The sequence below is a fragment of the Cyphomyrmex costatus genome, unplaced genomic scaffold, assembly GCF_001594065.2.
Source record: "Cyphomyrmex costatus isolate MS0001 unplaced genomic scaffold, Ccosl1.0 scaffold100, whole genome shotgun sequence".
NCBI classification, from domain to species: Eukaryota; Metazoa; Arthropoda; class Insecta; order Hymenoptera; family Formicidae; genus Cyphomyrmex; species Cyphomyrmex costatus.
The window spans coordinates 1,925,721-1,944,587 of record NW_017274955.1 but is presented as its reverse complement, the minus strand read 5'-3'; positions in this window follow the sequence as shown (position 1 = coordinate 1,944,587).

The following is an 18,867-nucleotide window of genomic DNA, read 5'->3' as shown; positions in this document are numbered from 1 at the left end:
AAAAATTGAATAGACGCGATCGCGTTTTTAATTGTGACATTAAAGTGCACGACAATCAAAGGGGGTTATATATACTCGTATGTAGAGTATCGACAGTAGATTAAAATAGATTTCGATAATCTCGCCTGCGAGATATCGAAGGATCTTGTATTAAGAGAGCCAGTGTGTTGCAACGAGCGTGTTAATTTTGCGAATTACGCCGCGAATTAATTATCTTGCCTGGTAATTGTCACGACGGGCGATGTACTTTTAATCGGCGCGCGGCGGAACGAGTTTGACGATCTTATCGCGCATTCGAGAGAAGACCGTTGAATTATATCGTTCGAGAGAGAGCAGATACGTGAATTGACGTCTCTAGAGAGATAGTTATGCATGATTATCCTTTTTATGAATTTGTATTAATGATTTACAGTACGTCAGCTTTGATTTTATTTTGCTTTTATACGAGCAATAACTTGGATACTTTTTACGTCATGTCTACCATACGTCAGTATATGTTAATGAACTAATACTGTTGATTATAAAATTATCTCTGTATAATCCAGCGTGTTTTGTACAGTGTAAGAAAAAAAGTTATCATGGTTATGTAAGCTAGATTCGCGTAACGCAGACCTTTACCCAAGGTTAAAATTGCACGAACTTACATTCGCGAGTATTTCTTTACGGTTAAAGTAATCAAATTAAATTAAGAGCCAGGATCTTAATTACTCTCGCAACGAAGACTATCAGTGTTCTGTAATCGCAGTTAAAAAAAAGCAGCACGTTTCTCTCGTTTGGATCTCGACTTGAATCTCTTTCCCTTACAGTACGTTCGTGTCGGCTACGAAATATTCACTATCGCCGCCGAGGGGATGGAGGCGAGCGCGCAGGGAGCGGCCAAGCTGGAAAGGAAGATAATGGTAACAAACAGTCTTCCTTCCTGTTACAGAACGACAGTGTCGCTTCCCCGGCACGTGAAGTAGCGCGTCCGCCGCGTGCATTGCGATATCCGCGTATGCAAAGTCGGGTATGCGCACGCACCCGAGAGGGAGCACTCTCTAGATGGATGACCGAGCATCACGCTCCCCCGTCGTATTAAAATATCAGGCTACCCCGACCACCCAGCCAACCCTTCGCCGCCACGGTTCTACCGCCGCCGTGCCGGGCCCTCTCACCTCCCTTTGCCTCTCAGCCGCGTTGGCATTAAATCAGCCACCCACCAGCCCTCGGGTTATCTAAAGAGCCTATCTGTGGACCGGCTAAGATATCGTCGCTGCTTTGTGCGAGAACTCGTTGCGTTCGTTGCGCGCCTACATGCATGATCCTTCTCTCGTCGTGAAGTACCTTCGAGGAAAGAGAGAGAGAAAAAATGGAGAGAAATATGTATAATCGAGAGAGAGAGAGAGAGAGAGAGAGAGAGAGAGAGAGAGAGAGCAGCTATTCCTGAATATTATACGAACGACGTTCTTCTTGATTTTCTCGACTCAAAAAAGAAAGATTTGCAATGCTTGATTTTTTCCATAAAAAAAAAAAATCTGCAGACAAATTGTGCGATGTTTGTTAATATACTTTTAAAACAAACTTAAAAAGGGCATTCCATTCTTCCCGTTTCATTACTTTTCACGGAAACACGTCGAGTTTGCGAGCTGTAGACAAAGAACCCATTCGAAGTGAGAGAGACAGAGACTCGGCGACGCGATTCCGGTCGTGCGTGCAATTCCTCTCGGTACCGACCGACAATTTAATTTTCTAATTATCGCGACGCCGCCTCGATCGAGAGAGAGAAGGTATGCCGTCGTTATCTTCGCGTGGTATCTGCGTATGAAGCCGGGTACTCTCCGCGCATATAAAAGCTAATGGATCCACACGAGGCTCGCCTCGGCTTCTCCGGACTCAATCTCGACTAATATCCTCGTATAGCGCAAGTACGAGAGAGAGAGAGAGAGAGAGAGAGAGAGAGAGAGCGCATACGCCCACGAAGTGAACGCGGATCGTCGTGGACGATAAAGCGGACGACGGGTACACGAGGATAAGAACGAGAGGGTGAGAGTAGAGTAGTGAGAGGGGGGGGGGGGGGAATGTTCGCGTACTACACTGCGGTGAATTAATTGATTACCACGTGCACATATACCCACGTACAATCGTTCTTGCAGCCGGAGAACGATCTGCCGTGGAGAGAAATTCTGACGGAGAGACACTCGAACCTGGGCAGGTCACCGATGCTGAATAACAGTTGACGCGCGGATCTTTCCAATCGCGAGTTTCATATTCACCTTCCCACGTGAGAAGGGCAAAGTGTGTCCTCTCTTTTGCGGGAATATTATTTACCCTTCACCTGGTGGAAATTGTACCCTTTCGGAAAATTTCTGCGAATCTCGTCCTCTGAACGGAGCGAAACATCCGTGTGTTCGATGAATATATAGCGTATACGAGTGACAAAATTACGGTATCGAGAGGCACTATATCGCCGCTAGTAATCAATATATACATATATAGACCTCAACGGTTCGTTACACAAGCTTTACAATTTTCACACGCTGGCTGGGTAAACGCCGGTGTATCAGATCGAACGCATGAGCGTGACCCAGAATTACCTACAAATTTGCGGAGCTTTCGACGAGCGCATGTCCCGACCGCACAATCACGGCGCGTCTAAGTAGCGTAAGGCGAGAACGAACGGTGGTGCGGTTTATATACAAGGGGTTCTTACGGTAGTTGGCGGTACGTGTCGGCGCGCGTTGCGGCTGGACGCGTACAACGCGCGTCCTGCACGGTTCCACGGGCCGTATACCATCGAGGGAACGCGCGCTCTCTTCCCGGAGGGCCCCGCCGGCGGTTAGGGCCGCGGTTACCGCGTGGTTATCAAGTTAACCTTTTACCTCGGAGCCGCGGCTGGATGAGGTTTGCGGCCGCGGCCAGGAGGTACGGGCCGCAGGGAGAGGGCTGGACGGGGGCGAGAAAGGGGACGACGAAGGTGTGAAACCACTCCAAAGCAAAGAGGCAAGAAATTGTGTGCGATTATCCCCCGACCGGTAAACGCGGCCGGCCCAGAATGGCGCTCTCTCTCCTCTCTCTCTCTCTCTCTCTCTCTCTCTCTCTCTCGGCGAGCCTCGATAACGATTCGATGAAACTTTTCTCGCGTGTTCATCTCCTTCCTTTTTAGTCTTCCTCTTCTTCTTCTTCCTCCTCCTCCTTCTCTTCTCCTGGAGTACACCTTTCCGTATTACACTCGCGCGGTGTAACGGCAACAGGTATATACGCGCTTTTACCGTGGCGATTTATATATAAAAAGGTATAGAGGCCACGGCGTCTCGGGAAAGGACAAGAGCGGTGCACGCGCATACGTATACTTTATTCATTATCCGGTTTGTAATTCATAACGCGCCATTAGTTGTATTATTATGGTATTTACTCGCGTCCCAATAGCGGGTGTCCGGGCGAAACTCGTCATTATGTCGTAGCGCGCGCGCAGCACACACGGTAATTGCTGAATTATATGTGGAAAGGGAAACTCGGAGCTGTGTATGAACGTAACACACAACGAGCGAACGTAAGAAGTCATTGCCATTAAGAAACGATCGGCTGTCGAAGAAAAACGCGAAAATCTTTCGCGTGATCCAAAATGTTTCGACAAGTTTTTCTCTTTTAGTTAGCGGTTTCAAACTATATACACACGTCGCGGAGAATTATTGGAGAACGGAATCAATTTCAGTTCGTGCGTGTCGTATACAGTTCGGTTTATCCCCTCTGGGCCCCTCGACGTATCCGCGGCGCATTATTGTTCGCGTAAACGCGACCCGTAAATCTCTCTCCGCTTGTAATTCCTCGCTCGCGTGTTCGGGCTATTGCGTAACGCGAACGTGTACGACACACGCTCGGCGCACATATTTCACGCCACTTTCTGAGAAACGGCTAGAGCTGCCGATGTGCGAGGGAAGATTGCAGCCAACTATACGGGCGACCCCCCGCGCGAGTGCGTCGTAAAAGTCATAGTTCCGTTCCGATCGACGATTTAACGCGAGAGTGCCATCGTCGCGTTCTGACTATCGCGCCGTCTCGGGACAGGAAAACGATAATGTTCGACGAACCTCGTCGAGCAACTCTCGATGAACTCTCCACGCTCGTTATTATACGTGTGGTCCCCTCTCTCGCTGTTCTTCCTTTTCTACCACGTGTGCGATCGATCGTCGATATGAATTATCGCGCGCGCCCTCGCGCGAAATCCTTTATTTGTCATCACGATAATCATGCCGAAGTGTCTGCTAAGCGTGTAACGTGATCCGGGATCACGCTACACACCTGCCGCGTCTCGTCCTGGCGATCGAACTCTCGGTGGGCGCGAGCGGATCGTTGCTGCAAAATCTAGATGCGAAGGGTACGACCTCTGTCTAATATGACGAGGTTTTACAAAAAAATTAAAGTTTATATTAATGATCGGCCGCTAATAATAGTATAGTGGTAACAACGTACATTGTTACTGGACGTAGAATCTTAGAATCTTCCTCGGAGAAAATAAGCGTGTAAGCTGTCGATGTCGATTATTCGCAGCGTCAGTTTATCACGATATATACGGTACAACGCTTCCGTAAACGACAGTCACATATATCCTCGAGGAGCGGAGTTTCCTTATATACGTTTCCCCTCTTTCGTTTTTTTCTCCTCTCGACGGGCTTCCTACGCGTCGGGTGACGGACCGCCGACTTCCTCGACTGCGATTCCATCGAAGGCCCATTGGGGGGGGGGGGGGGGGGAGGGGAGGAGGGAGCGTCTGTTAATCTCAATAACGCCGGGCGCCCAGACGGAAGTGCGGACTCGTAAAATACGTGTATATACGGGAACGCCGTTGTTCCCTCGTCGCTCTGCTCCCTTTTCGTTCTTTCTTCCCGGATTCATCCATTTCCCCCCCTCCCCGAGTCGATCGGTCCACGCGCGACTCGCGCGCTCTTTCCACGCACGGGATACTGCGATGCTTCCCTCGAGATGCAGTGAACGTTATGCAAAGGAACCAGGTCGCGTCGCGCCGCGTCGATCCTCCCGGCGCGTGTTGGCAAGAGTCTCGTAGTCACATACATAATTCATACAATTAGCGGGCGTGTCTGTCGGCTCGGGCCGCAGCTTAGGTCGCGCTTACACCCTCGACACCAGATTGGGAAGAGCCCCCAGCAGGACATCGCGACAGGGCCCGGTAGATTTCTGACTCGTGTCGTTCACGATGGAGAAGAGGGATTCATTGCGCTGCAAGATGTAACGTGTGATGTACAGTTTCTTTTTTAAGATGGCGCCAGCGTCTCGTCACGGAAAACGAGCGTAGCGTCCGCGCAATTGAAAGAAAATATCAAGATAATAAATAGAATGACGAAGGAAACGTGTACGTGTCATTAACTGTGGTGTTAACGTTTGTCGATAAATGCGAAAAGAAATAAAAAACCGTCATTATCGTCACGACATACGCAACGAAAATGACACGTTTTCGTTTCTACGAGGATTATAATGATTGTCGTATCGTAATAAAAAAAACGCGACGTAAGATCATAGGAAGAGAGTAAAAAAAGAATTAGGTTACAGATATCAGTATCGCGATCAGAGGTAGACTGAATTTTATGCCCGACGAGTACTACCCTAATTATAATGCAATAAAGTAGACGCGCGGTCGTCGTTATCGGTACGCTCATCTCACCGACACTCATTACGAAGTTGTGGTAAATTGGCTGCCTCTCGCACGTGATAAATATTGATGTTTAATTGTATTATTACATACTTTTACAATACACTCGTTAACTGTTGAAACGATTCGAAAGTGCAATGCCTAACGCCATCATCGATCCAAAACGCAGCGTTGTAATTTCGCGTTACGAGAGTCAATAAGCGACGAATAGCAACAAGGATATTCGTTAGTGATTATTCGCTGATGAATTTTATTCGTCTTATCAGTCGGCACGAATGTATAATCTCTCTCTCTCTCTTTCTCCAAGCTTGTTTAATGTATACATAAAACATTTTCCAAACAATAGAGACAAAAGTGCAATACAATGGAAGACAAAAACGGAATGTTTCCGCAATTAGGAGCGCCCCATAATGGCGAATCACAGAGCGATTGGAATTTCCATTGTTAAACCGAGTAATCGACAGTCGCAATTGACAAATTGCGTTTCCATTATGTTACACGAGCCCCAGTTTTAAATTTCAAAGTTACCTCGCGCCATTACGTTTCGCGAGGAAATGTCATTCCGCGGCGAGTGAGAACCGTATATATGACGAAGATCAATACTGCGATATGGGAACTAATAAAAACAGTTTTATCCGTACACACCCACACGTGCGTATAGGATACGCGCTGCATGCTGGTTACATTCGTCGGTGTACCGCGATGCCGCGCACCAAGCGGCGCGACGACTTCTCGTACTCGTCAACCGGCGCCTGCTCTGTAATTGCGATTCGCGCACTGTAATAATTATTACCTTCGGTCTGTCATCAGCGGCGACGTCTACGCGCGAGTACGCTTGTCGTCGTCGTCGTCGTCGTCGTCGTCGCCGAGCTTTCGAAAGAAGACTAACAAAAATAACTCCGACTCTCTCCCTATATACGTTGCGTCGTCGGTGAGAAACTCGTGTAACGTAAGGGAGAAAGAGAGAAAGCTCATCAGGGGTGTATTGTGCCGTAGTTTTATAATCGGACTAAAGAGTGAAATGCCGAAGGGGAGCTATACGAGAGCCCGGATTATCATTAGCGGATGCAATCGCAACATCAAAGAAATCGGAATTGAATTCGTAACTATAATTTTAAAATTTCATGATGATACATACTGAATATCAATTAACGCTACACGATAGTATAGTCAACAGTGACTAAAGAATAGTTTTCAAGAAATACTCTTGCGACAGAAAATCCACTCTCTTTGTTTACGTTCGGAATATTGCATTAGAAAAAAAAAAAAAAGAAGATGTAGAAAATTGTTAAAAAATCAACGTGGCTGATTGAGGCCGTGTACGCAGAGATATATCTGAAGAAGAATACAAGAGACAAGCCGACGAGGAACAAACCGGGGAATGAATGGACTTGGTAACGTTATACGTGGACCGGTAATTATGACTCCTCTAATCACCGACAATTACTGCAGTTACCGGGCTCGCGGCGTTATCTCGGCCGGTCCATCTCGCGCAGTGGAAGAGCACGGGGCGAAGAGGAAAGAGCAGGGTAAAAATGTCAGAGAATTAACAGGAAGAGTGTGAGGGATGGATTCGGCGCCCAGTTGCTGGAGTCGATTACAAAGAAAGAAACCATTCGGTCGATACTTTTTTCGTACTCGTTTTACTCTCGTAGTCCAGGGTCTAAAGCGGCCCCTTTAACCGTTTGATATTATTTTACAAAGACTTTTGTTAAGAATAAACAAAGTCTGGAAACGAGCAAAAATCAAGATATCCATTCACAAAAAATCTTTATTATTTAATATAAATATTGATACTGTTAACACAAACTTAAGGTGGAAATTATAGTTTGTAAAACTGCGATGCATTTGTGATTAGTATCTTTAAATATTAGTTTAAGATTTTTCGCGTGTCATCCCAAATGGATTAATTCGTTAAGATGGTTGAAGATGTTAAGTAAGCCGGTTTGTTATTTTTTTTTTTTTTTATAAAAAGTGTACACTTTAATGTTTGCTTGTGTCTAAGTCTTGTTTATTCTTATAGTCTTTAGAGTACATATACAAGTGCATTGTATCTATCTATAACACTATAGTATTATTTTACAATTATTTTATACTATATTATTAGTGACCGCTTTAAGCGGCTCCTAGATTATTATTACGATGAATACTATTGAATAATATTTGAAACAATATTATTAACCGTTTGGAGATAATATTGAAGATTTGTACAAGTATACTTTGTCAATCAATGTTGTTTGAAATAAATTGTGCGATGTGAAAATATTGGTCTCTGTCTGTAAGTACATATGATAAGCCATAAGATGCCAATTTATGACGATCGACGCTCATTTTTAGCCACTCTTAGACGATCAATATTATTACACATTATTTATCATATTATTATCTATTGATTGTCTGGAGGCTATATTGAGTCATCAGATTGTTTGTTTTAAATTGTTAAAACGGGACATCACAATAACATTATACAAAATAATGATGCAATAATGTTGAACGTCTAAGAGCTACTGTAAATAATTCAAAACAAACAGTCTGAAAGTTTAATACAGCTTCTAAACAATCGATAATACGCCTACACTGTTATATTTATAACGTCAAATTATATTTAATTTGATAGGTCGCCACTGCTCCAATATGTCATTAATTGACTAATGGAGTTAAACAATTTATAATATAACTCGAAAAAATATTAAATTAACTCAAATTTAGTTTATTATTATTTATTATATTTAGAGTAAACATATACATCGATGTGGACGTTTATTTTGAAACTATTAAATTAAATAGAAATCGATTAATTTACATTTTGATACAAATAGAAATTTAAAAATTATAAATCAAGGGATTAGGTTATCATTGCTCCCTTGATGATCTAACAGTATAGGGACCACTTTGAACAATTCAAAATAAATAGTCTGGAAGCTTAATACAACCTGGACCAACTCTAGAGACAATTATGCCTGTACTACAACAGAATTGCAAGTAGTAAACCGTAAGAAATTGGCCAATCATAAATTGGCTTGTAACTCTGTTGTAGAACAAGCTTCAATAATATTGTGCAATATCAAATATTGGCAATAATATTGATCGTGGAAGTGCGTCGCTTAACGTTCAGAAATAATTAAATTATATATATATATATATATATATATATATCGGAACAGATGTATCGCATATGAAAGCGTACGTCTCATTGTCATCAGGTATAACGCGCAGTTGCGCGTCAACGAGCGGAAGGACAACGAATCGTTCGGTCGCGTAGGCCGCGATGGATTTTAATACATTTTCGCCAGTCATCGCGCTCCCCGTCCCGCTCCCCTCCCGCGCATCGTCCCGTTACGTCGTCAGAGACCGAGGTCGATATCAGATCGCCACGCTTCGACGTCAGCTATATAATTCGCCGGAGCGAATACGCGCCGTCTGGTTTCGAGCGAGAAGAACGCGTGGGGGGGGGGGGGGGGGGGGGCGATGAACGCGGGCCGGGGAGATATTCAAATGGCCCTACTCTTGTATGGAAATGCGCGAGATGTGAAGATGACGGTGGGATACGAGACGCGAGGCCCGGCCGTCGCGGGGATATTACCGCAGTCGTTAGCGCGACAAGCCAGCTATACGATAACGCTTCTCGAGGTCGTCCTCCTTGAACTCCGTGGCTTTTAAGGTCCTCCGCGCGCGAACCGACGCCGCGATGATTGATAATGAAGAACGATACGATACGAGGGGCGAGCTATTTAAATACGGAGAGAATTATCATCCATTAATCTCGTTTATGATTTAGTTTGTACTTTCATCGCCAGGTATACGAAAGACGGATTGGCTATATGCGGTTGCGAGAATGAAATGTTGACTTTTAATAGACTATTTTAACGTAACGCGCGCCCCTCTCTCGTGCAAGTTCCGCCGTTTACGATTGGCAGAAAGAGAACGCAGATTCGTAATGATGAAAAACATCACTGCAACCCCGTGTGCCTCGCAACGTGTAATTTCGTGGGCTGTGCAAACGTCGAAACTTTCGCGGACCTACGAGGGAGATATATGACCGAGTACCCTCGTCACTTAAAAAATCGAGCGCGTCTGAGCGCTCAAGTTAGTTCGAGGGAGATTTGGTGGACCCTTCGGGCCAAAACGAGATAGTCTTGCACTCGTCGTAATAGGCAACTCGGGCGCCAAGGTGTTATTAAAAAGCGCCAGAAAAGCCGCGTAACAATTAAAAAATTACTCTCACATTCTATACGTGGGAACTTTCGAATGAGCTTTCAAGATCGTCTAGTTCGCGGGCACCTGAAAAGGGTGGCGTTTAGCTATATTCGCTCTGTTTTGCGTGCGAAAGAAAAAATATGAGACATTAGATCCGATGCGTGTAAAAGGTACATAAAAAATGGAATCATATCTCCTACAGGCTGAGCCAAACATCTCACTATATCATTAACTTGCCTTAAGTACATGACTCCAAGAAGTATACATACATATAAAGGAAAGGCCAGTACACCAGTCCTATACAGCACACTTTTATCCAAGAGACGTCTTTAGAACGTAGAATATCCTCTGAATGTTTTTAGAACGTTCCTTGAAGGTCCAAATTGTATGAAGTGTGCATCTATACCTTACATAATAGGATGCAATCTATTCGGCTATATAAATGTTTCGAAGCATTTTATTGATCAACCAAAAGAAAGTATCATAATATTTGATCAATCAAAAAATGCTTTAAAGCATCTGTAGCATTAAGAGGACCGTATGACCGTTGATACTCAAACATTTTACGCAGTATTTGTATATAGTACATAAATGTCGGAGTCAACTGTTACGGTAAATAAGAGGAAGTTAGCAATCAAGAGTATAAAAGAAAAAATTTAGTTCTTCATCCAAACTGTGTAGCTGAGGCTCTAACAGCAACTAAATACTTTGTTTATATAACAAAAACTTTGTAGTTGCTTCTGCTTATTCACTTCTGTTGTTTAAATGACAAAAATATTTGTTTATACCAAATTAATAAACTCTACAGAATCCATTAACGTATATAATTTAGTTGGTACAAACATATGTATATATTTTTCTTCGATATATGTATTATATTTTAACCAAACAATTTTGTTTAGTTCATTTTAAGTTTCATAGAACAAAACTCAGTATTACGCTATAGGAAAAATATTTTGTTCTAAAAACTAAAATTTGATTGTATAGCAACAAAATATTGACGATTAAACCACGTCGAATAAAAATGATTGATTATATCCACTAAATCGATTAGTCTGCATAAATAATTATTTGTATAATTTGCAAATCTAAAAAATGTATTGAACAGAAGCAACTAAATTAATTTGTTACACATATAAATAAAAAATATTTTATTGCTGTTGAGAAATGCTGCCGGTTTAATTGAAGGTATACAATTTTTTTTCCTAGTGTAGTACATAATAGACGTGCGGCTTTTTATCCTTGTCGGTGACCTTTGTTAGCGATTAAATACAGTGACGAACATGCAAGGCAGCCTCCATCGCGATCAGACCGCGGATCTTCGTATGTGTCAATGGCGTCGGGATCAATTTCTGCGATAATTAGGCGCGATACGTGAGGATACGTGTACACGTCGTATATCCTCGCGAGAGTCAACCTAATTAGGTATCGATCTTTTGAATAGATACCCTCGGTCATAAAGTAGCATATGCCTTCTATAATTGTACGAGATACCCCTTGGATAAAAGCCCGGTGTACGATTGCGTCGGTCTAGCGTCTCAATTATCGATCGCATCAGCGATACGTCTATCATCAATAACTCCGCGGCTCATTACGGATATCGCTCAATAAGACCATTGTCCATTGGAATACATTTTCTTAATCGCGTTACTGCAGTTGACGAGCGCGCTATTGTTATTATTACAGGTGAAGGCGAACGATAATGATGAATATTAAGGATATGACATACGTGCGGTCTACCTGACGCAAGTTCTAACCGATGTATTGTTTCAACGCGATAAAAATTGCAGTGTATCTATGCTAGAAATCGTGCCTCAGTTTAAAAAAAGAGAAAGTGCGAAATAGATGAATACAGAACAAATTCATTCTCTCACACACACACACACACACACACACACACATACACACATACACGCGCGCGCGAGGGGAGTCTCTAAATTCCAGAGATAAAATCGCTCTCGCATAGACCTGCCTAACGTACGAGTCTGTTTAACACAAGCGATATACCGACGCGGGGAATGATTGTTGATATCCACCATTCTTCAGTCAAACGTGATTTATCGCACGAACCGGGAATCTTACGGGAGTCAGAATTGGTAGAAAGCCAAACATGATCTGGCACATTGTACGGTAAGAGGGTAATAAGTGGCGGACCGGACGATAATCGAGGATTCACACGATGGGTTTCCGCATCGGCGCCGCCGCCGCCGCCGCCGCAGCCACGCGGATGCCTTTCGCGGCCGAAAGGAAAATGGCAGATCAGATAGGCCCGCAGCCGTTTAGCATGCAACGATGCATTCATATCGATCGACGCATGCATATGCAACACCTCGCCGCGCGTTACCGGTATGCATTTCGCGCGCGTGCAACGTGGAAGAGACGAGAAGACGCCGACGCATACATTTTACGCGTGTGGTGTGTGTAGGCATGCGTTACGACGCACCCGTTAATTACCGTCACCCGCTTACCAAAAATTAAGGGACCGCGATAGCGTCGGTCATTCCACTCGGATTCTCGCCGATCGCAAAGTGAATGAGAACTATATAAACACGTTCATCCTTTAATCGCGTCACTTGTTTGAGAGAAAAATGCGCAAATATATTTCCAAATTTAAAATAATCTTTCACGAATCGTCAGCGTTGTACTTTTGTAGAATTCTTTTGGAACGATATAGTGTGCTTTTCGCAATGTGAGATAAAAGCGGAAACGCGTCGTGATCCCTGTAGATAACAGAAATTCGTGTCTACTTTCTTTAAACGCATCGAGGATGACGGATTTTGCTAATGGACGAAGCGTACCGTATCGTTTCGTTCAACATGAATATTCACAGCCTGATATATTTGCATTTTGCAAAATTGGTAACAGCGATATCGTGATCTTGGAGCGTGAAAAATTACGAGATCGAAACTATTAGTCGCGCCAGATTGGAGAAACCGATATGTCCGTGTCACACTAAGCATTGGAGAGTCTGAGGATTAGAATTCAGCCAATTAGAAAGAAACCGATGAAAATTGAAATTATCTAATTATCTGATCCAACCTTTAATTTGCAATTCTCAATCTCTGATGCGTGTAATGTGACTCGAGCAATAGATATAGCTGTCGCGCGTAAAACATGGGAATTTCGTGCAACTAGCGGACTAGTGGCGGGCAGAAAATTATCAGAATTACTTTTATCTATGCTGGAATTTTTACGGAGTAATATGTACTTGCGGTAACGATAACCGATAGTGCTTACTTGGAAGTTGCCATGCGCGTAACCAGACAGCCATCCAGTGATCAACGCTTGACGATCGTTTGCCTCGGCGAAGGAGGCATCGTGCACACTTACCGGCTGAAACAGAATAACAAAAGGACAAAACTTGGAGCAATCGGTTTTGTAAAAGACAATTAACTTATGCGCGCGCTAACAACGATTCGGTACGACGAAGCAACATTAAAAATAATTTTAGACTTCGTTTTCAATATTTTAAGAAGCAAATTTTCAGAAGAAAACGGTTCAACGTTTTTTACTTAATTTCTCGTAGTTCATGTTTTATTCTATTCAAAAATCTGTAAAAATTAAATGAAAAGAGAATCAGTAGAATTTAATAGAATTAAAATATTGCGGTGTATAGTGTTCGTTTTTTTATATATATCAGCAATATTAGAACTAATAATATAATAAACCTCTGAAAAGGTCAAAGAAGTTTCTTACTTTTAATAACGACGTTATTATAGATGTAAGAAACGAAGAATTCCAGATCGTCTCTTTCTCTGACTTGAAGTATAATTTCAAGTGCATTGCGTTAATTACTTTATACATATATTTATACATATATCGTATCGTCTCTCATTAATATTACAAAAATACTTCAAGTCTTCACGTGAAAAGTGAAAACTGACGCTCCTTATAAATCGTGGCGATACAAAAGGACCGTTTAATTATAGTTCGCCATTTCGATCGATCGAGATCTCGAGGTTACGATCGACCGGAACGGTGCGCCATTAAGGTTTTTAATCACATTGTACAAACCCATAACTTTCTACATGCGCGTTCTCATCGAGATATAGTGCGCGCATTATTATACCGGGATAACTTTATTACCAACTGGAAAACCGGATTTTTTTTTCAAAGAGAGAGACTTTATGGTGAAGAGAGTGCGGGGAAAGTCAGAACGCGCGATCGACTGTGAACGGAACAAAAGCGACCTAGTTGGCGGAGTGTTCGCGAAGGTTCTGGTGTAAAGCGACGGCTCTCAGACTATAATACCTGCTTACAGCTGAAGATCCGCTCCAAATATCAGATAAATCCGAATAAACTGTTTAACGTTCATCCGTTGAGAAATCCCTGGCGATTAACGCGCGTATATACACTATAAAACAGATTCATATTAATAGCCATGCCAATGCATGTTCAGCAGAGAAAATTAATCAGTTAGCGCTTAGTGATACTATTCAATATGATTGGTTTCTTCACTTAGACCCAATGAAGAACTAGAGGCAAGAACCAATCATATCAAAGAATCACTAAACGCTAACTGATTATAGTTTTCTCTGCTGAGCGCAGCGAACATCGCTGTAAGTTTCGACTTTGAACCGTCGTACCTCTTGTTTTTTTTTTTGTAACTCCGTACCCCCCCCTCCCCCCGCCCCGTAATGCATCTTCTGAAATATTAGAATTTTGTTCCTGTTGTGCCAGAATTTCATTCCGAAAAGTTGGCAACGCCGATGCCATCGGGAACCAGCGAGGGGTGGCTCGTGCGCGTTGTCGTGCGAGAGGGTGTACGTGTAGGCGAGTATGCTCGTGTAAAATGTATATAGAGAGAGAGAGAGAGAGAGAGAGAGAGAGAGAGAGAGAGAGAGAGAGAGGCGCGGCGCGATGCGCCCGGTAAGAGGAAGACGTGATCGATGCCCGTGGGATGCGAGGGCGTTCCTGGTGCGGGAGGCGCCCGAGACAAATGGACGTCGCGCGTCTACCGACCACGCCTTCCCGCGGGAGAAGAAACTCCGTTGCGTGTATGTACTCTCCCGCTTCGCCACGGATTCTCCCGACGTCTTCGACGAGGTTCCGCGGCCGGTCTGCCCGGCCGCCGCCGCTCTGCTCGCCTCGCGGTGATGACTGCCGCGCCGCGCGCCGCGGAGAGGGGTTTTCCCTTTGAGCGTCTTCCGACCCTATCTTACTTCACGCGTCCTGGCGAACTTGGTGCGGTATCTCGCCATCGAGAATCAAGTCGGGGATCAGATAAGCCGCCGATTGTGTTCCGGTAATTAATGTCAATCATGCGGTGAATGAAAGGATCGGTCTCGCGCAAGCTTGATAATAATAGTCTGCTTGCACCGAGTTATTTTATTCATAGTCGGAGAGAAGCGAGTACGTTGAAAAAAATATACTAAATTTCATACGTATTTCGAGTAGTAAGTACTCAATATCTTTTAGTTAATGCCATTGCAAAAATACATATGTATAAGAGATTTAATAAATTTCTTCTCAGTGTATATTAAGTAGAGCAGACATTTTGTGAGTTGATTGTATAAATATATTGTAGAGTATGAAACGGAGAAAACAATCGATTCGAAAGAAACAGATGTATATATTGAATGCAGCGGCGAACACTCGTCTTCTATATATAGGTGCAAAAGAGATCGCGTCGACGAGCGTGATGACTTTGCGGATACGCGTTCCGCTTGTATTCGCGCGAGCCGCTCGTTGCGCGGCTTTCCGCTTTACACGAGAAGAGCAACGAGATGTCTGCCGCGCCGCGCGCTCCCATCACCTTTCTATAAATAATCCCGCGAGGCGAGAAAGAATCGCGTTGCTCGCGAAGAGGGAAACGCATATACGAGCGAAAGGTACGAAAGGCACGGTATTTAAATTCAAGCGAGGTAGAACGGCGTACAAACAAGGCGAGCGGCGATAAATATTCAACGAGCCTCGGGAAGTTACGTCAATCCCGGGTCCCTACGAGCCGGGGTCTCTCGCTTCACTCCGAGCTCGCGTTCGCCACTGCTCGTCCCGTCGCGACTGTCATCGAAACGCGGCGCGGCGCGGCACCTTGATGGAAAAACAGCCTGCGTGCGCAAAAGAAAAAGATCTTGGATTCATATACAGCGTATCGTGCGGGGCACGCGGAACGGCTCGGTCGGGGGCGAAGTCACGATTCGATCGCTGATGGAAAATGATGCGCGCGCGGGAGGCGTCAAGAGTCGCGTCAAGATTATCTGGCGGTGAGACCAGGTGAGACCAGGTGAGACCACCCAAAGCGCGCCCGAGAACTATCCTCCGTACGCGGAGAATCGTTAACGATAGCGAAAACCTGTCCTAACAGCGGGATCCGCGAGATAAGGTGGTGAATGCAGGTGTTTAGCGGCCGTCCAGTCATCGTATTGTCATTACTTACGGACTGACATCGCGAAGCAGTGAAACGTTCGACGTCGTTGATCGCGCCGCGGGGGTCGGACACTCTTTTAAATTTCGAGAACACGCGTGCCTGGCCAGCGTCGTTTTTGTCACGTCATCGATAGCCGAAGTGTCTCTCGCTACACAGCGCCGCATCGGCGGCGGTGATTCACTATCGACGAGATGCTGCTATATCACTCGCGGAGGTAGACTTACTAAGTAAGGTTGAATAAATTATCGCTTCGATGCAGTAGAGACGGTCGCAGAGAAAAAGAAAACTAGACTCTTGAGACTGGAACACTCTCTATTTTTTGAACATTTTAATATTATATTTATTTCTCATTGCAGTTAAGAAATATAAGAGACACTTTAGGTCTGTTCGCGCCGCTTACACTTTTTGCACTTGGCATCTTTTTTCTTTTCAACGCCCGATTATCTCAATTTATCTCACTTTGACTGCATTTTTACAGATTTCAAGCAACGCGAACGGAGCTCTTTATTATTTTATCAATGCATGGAACACATTTCTGCGCCGTGCAGTGAATCTCCGCATTACAATCGTAACGCGGAAATTGCCGGTCAACAGCATGACGTTTTTGACATTAACAATGCAACAAAATTTGTATGGACATTAGACATGTCGCGCGACACCTGTGCGTCAATGATTGATATCGATACACTCACAATACGCGTACATTGTCCAATAACGTGGATCGTGCCCAACTCAGCTGGAGGTGGACCCGCGGTGATACAACGTGAGCCTCCTTTACTACCCGTCAAGATGTTTGTCCGACAAGAATCGTGATCCTCTCGCAGCTTCGCGTAGATTATTACCCAAAGTCTTTTTTAATAGACAGCACTGTTCGCAGCGCATATCGGATTAATCTGTTCTAATTTTTATTACGACCGTATATCATGATAATCATCGTATTATTGCAAAAAATCTGTCTTTAAACAAGATAAAAAGTTGGTTATTAAGACACTAGCACTTATGTTAATCACAGCTTCTCTTTTTGTTGTAGATACGTAACATGCGGAAATTCTGCGAAACGATCATCAAAGTGAGTGATTTATAAATCAATTTATAAATTTTACACCTAATATGTCATTGTTAAAAATTCGTTTCTAAAAGATACATATGCGACTTTTACGCTCTTCTTGTTATTCGGTATTGAAATAAAATAATTGACACACACAAGAGAGGAGAGAATTAATGTAGCGTTGGTGACAATAATAAGTTAAGGCGAAAAGAGATGAATTTTAGGAACTTTAAGACTTTGGCAATTCTACACATTTTTTGTTTCATAAATAATATTTCTATAGCGCACTTTGTATCTTGTTTCCTTCTCTCTTTCCTTTTTTACAATTTTATACGAGTATTTGTTTCGAATTTGTAAGTGCATGCAATAAAATTATCGTTATTACTGTTATTACACATATATTATAAAAAAGAGTGTCTGTCTGTCAGTATAGGATGATTCATTAACGTTAATTGACGTGTTTTTACCGCAGTGTCTGTTATAATCAGAACGTTAATGCAAACAAACGATTAAAAATTAATTCTCTAATAAAATTCCATTATCGACGAAGCGTGACGCGTGTCATGCGTCGGCGTATACGCGCGTAAATAAACGCACGTTCGATGCGTTGCGACCCTCTGATGCCGGAGCACCACGCCCATTACGACCACGTTCGTCGTCCGTCCGTGACACACGCGGCGAAGACGGAGCGCTCCGCCGCCAAAAATACGCGCGCGATGTTGTCGCGAAAAATAAGACGCTATAAAGCTGCGCGCGAAGCGAAGCGTAAGGTGTTGGAAAACATGAAAGGACGCTTTGTAAAAGAAAAGATTACCGGTAAAATGAATTTCATAAGATAACGCGACTGTATTATATATACGGGTTCACTCTTTACGATCCCGCGTCACGATAGTCCCGAAGACGAACGCGACATTGCGCGTACATCTTCATGCGTGCGCCCTCATAATTCATATCTAACAAGGATCGGACGCGCGCATCGTTATACCGTTGAATATCAGACGAGGAATCGACGCAGGCAAGATCTTAATTAACAACGAAACGGTCGGTGGTACGCGACAAATCTTTTATCGATGGTATACGAGCGGAAAGTAGGAATGACCGCGATGAACGGTTTCCATCGCACACATAGAGAGAGAGAGAGAGAGAGAGAGAGAGAGACCGCATTCACTCGCGCATTTCAGCCGACGGTTTTTCACGCGTCGGCACGCGCGCGCGGGAAATCCGAGAGGGCTACCGCGAGTGAGCGAGTGAGCGAGCGCGGGAGAGATAATATCGGGGGCGCGCATAACGATCGAACACCGGGAGCCTCTTCGGGGCATCCGCGCGAAGCGCGCGTGGTGTACACGCTTTATCGAGGGGGAGGGCGAGGGGAGGGTGGGAACGCGGAATCGGAGATCTCAGCGTCGGATGGCGATGGGGAATAATTGCGCGTTTGCGCTCGTTGCGGGAGGAGGATTCCGTGGGCCGCCTCCACGACTCCCGGTAGTAATTATCGAATCCCTCCTCTCCTCTCCCGCGGCCGGCCACCGCGAGCCGTTGCCCGTCCCGCGCGCTTTACTTGGACGTCTTACGAACTCCTTGCGGTATACGCTCTCCTCTTCTCCGGTC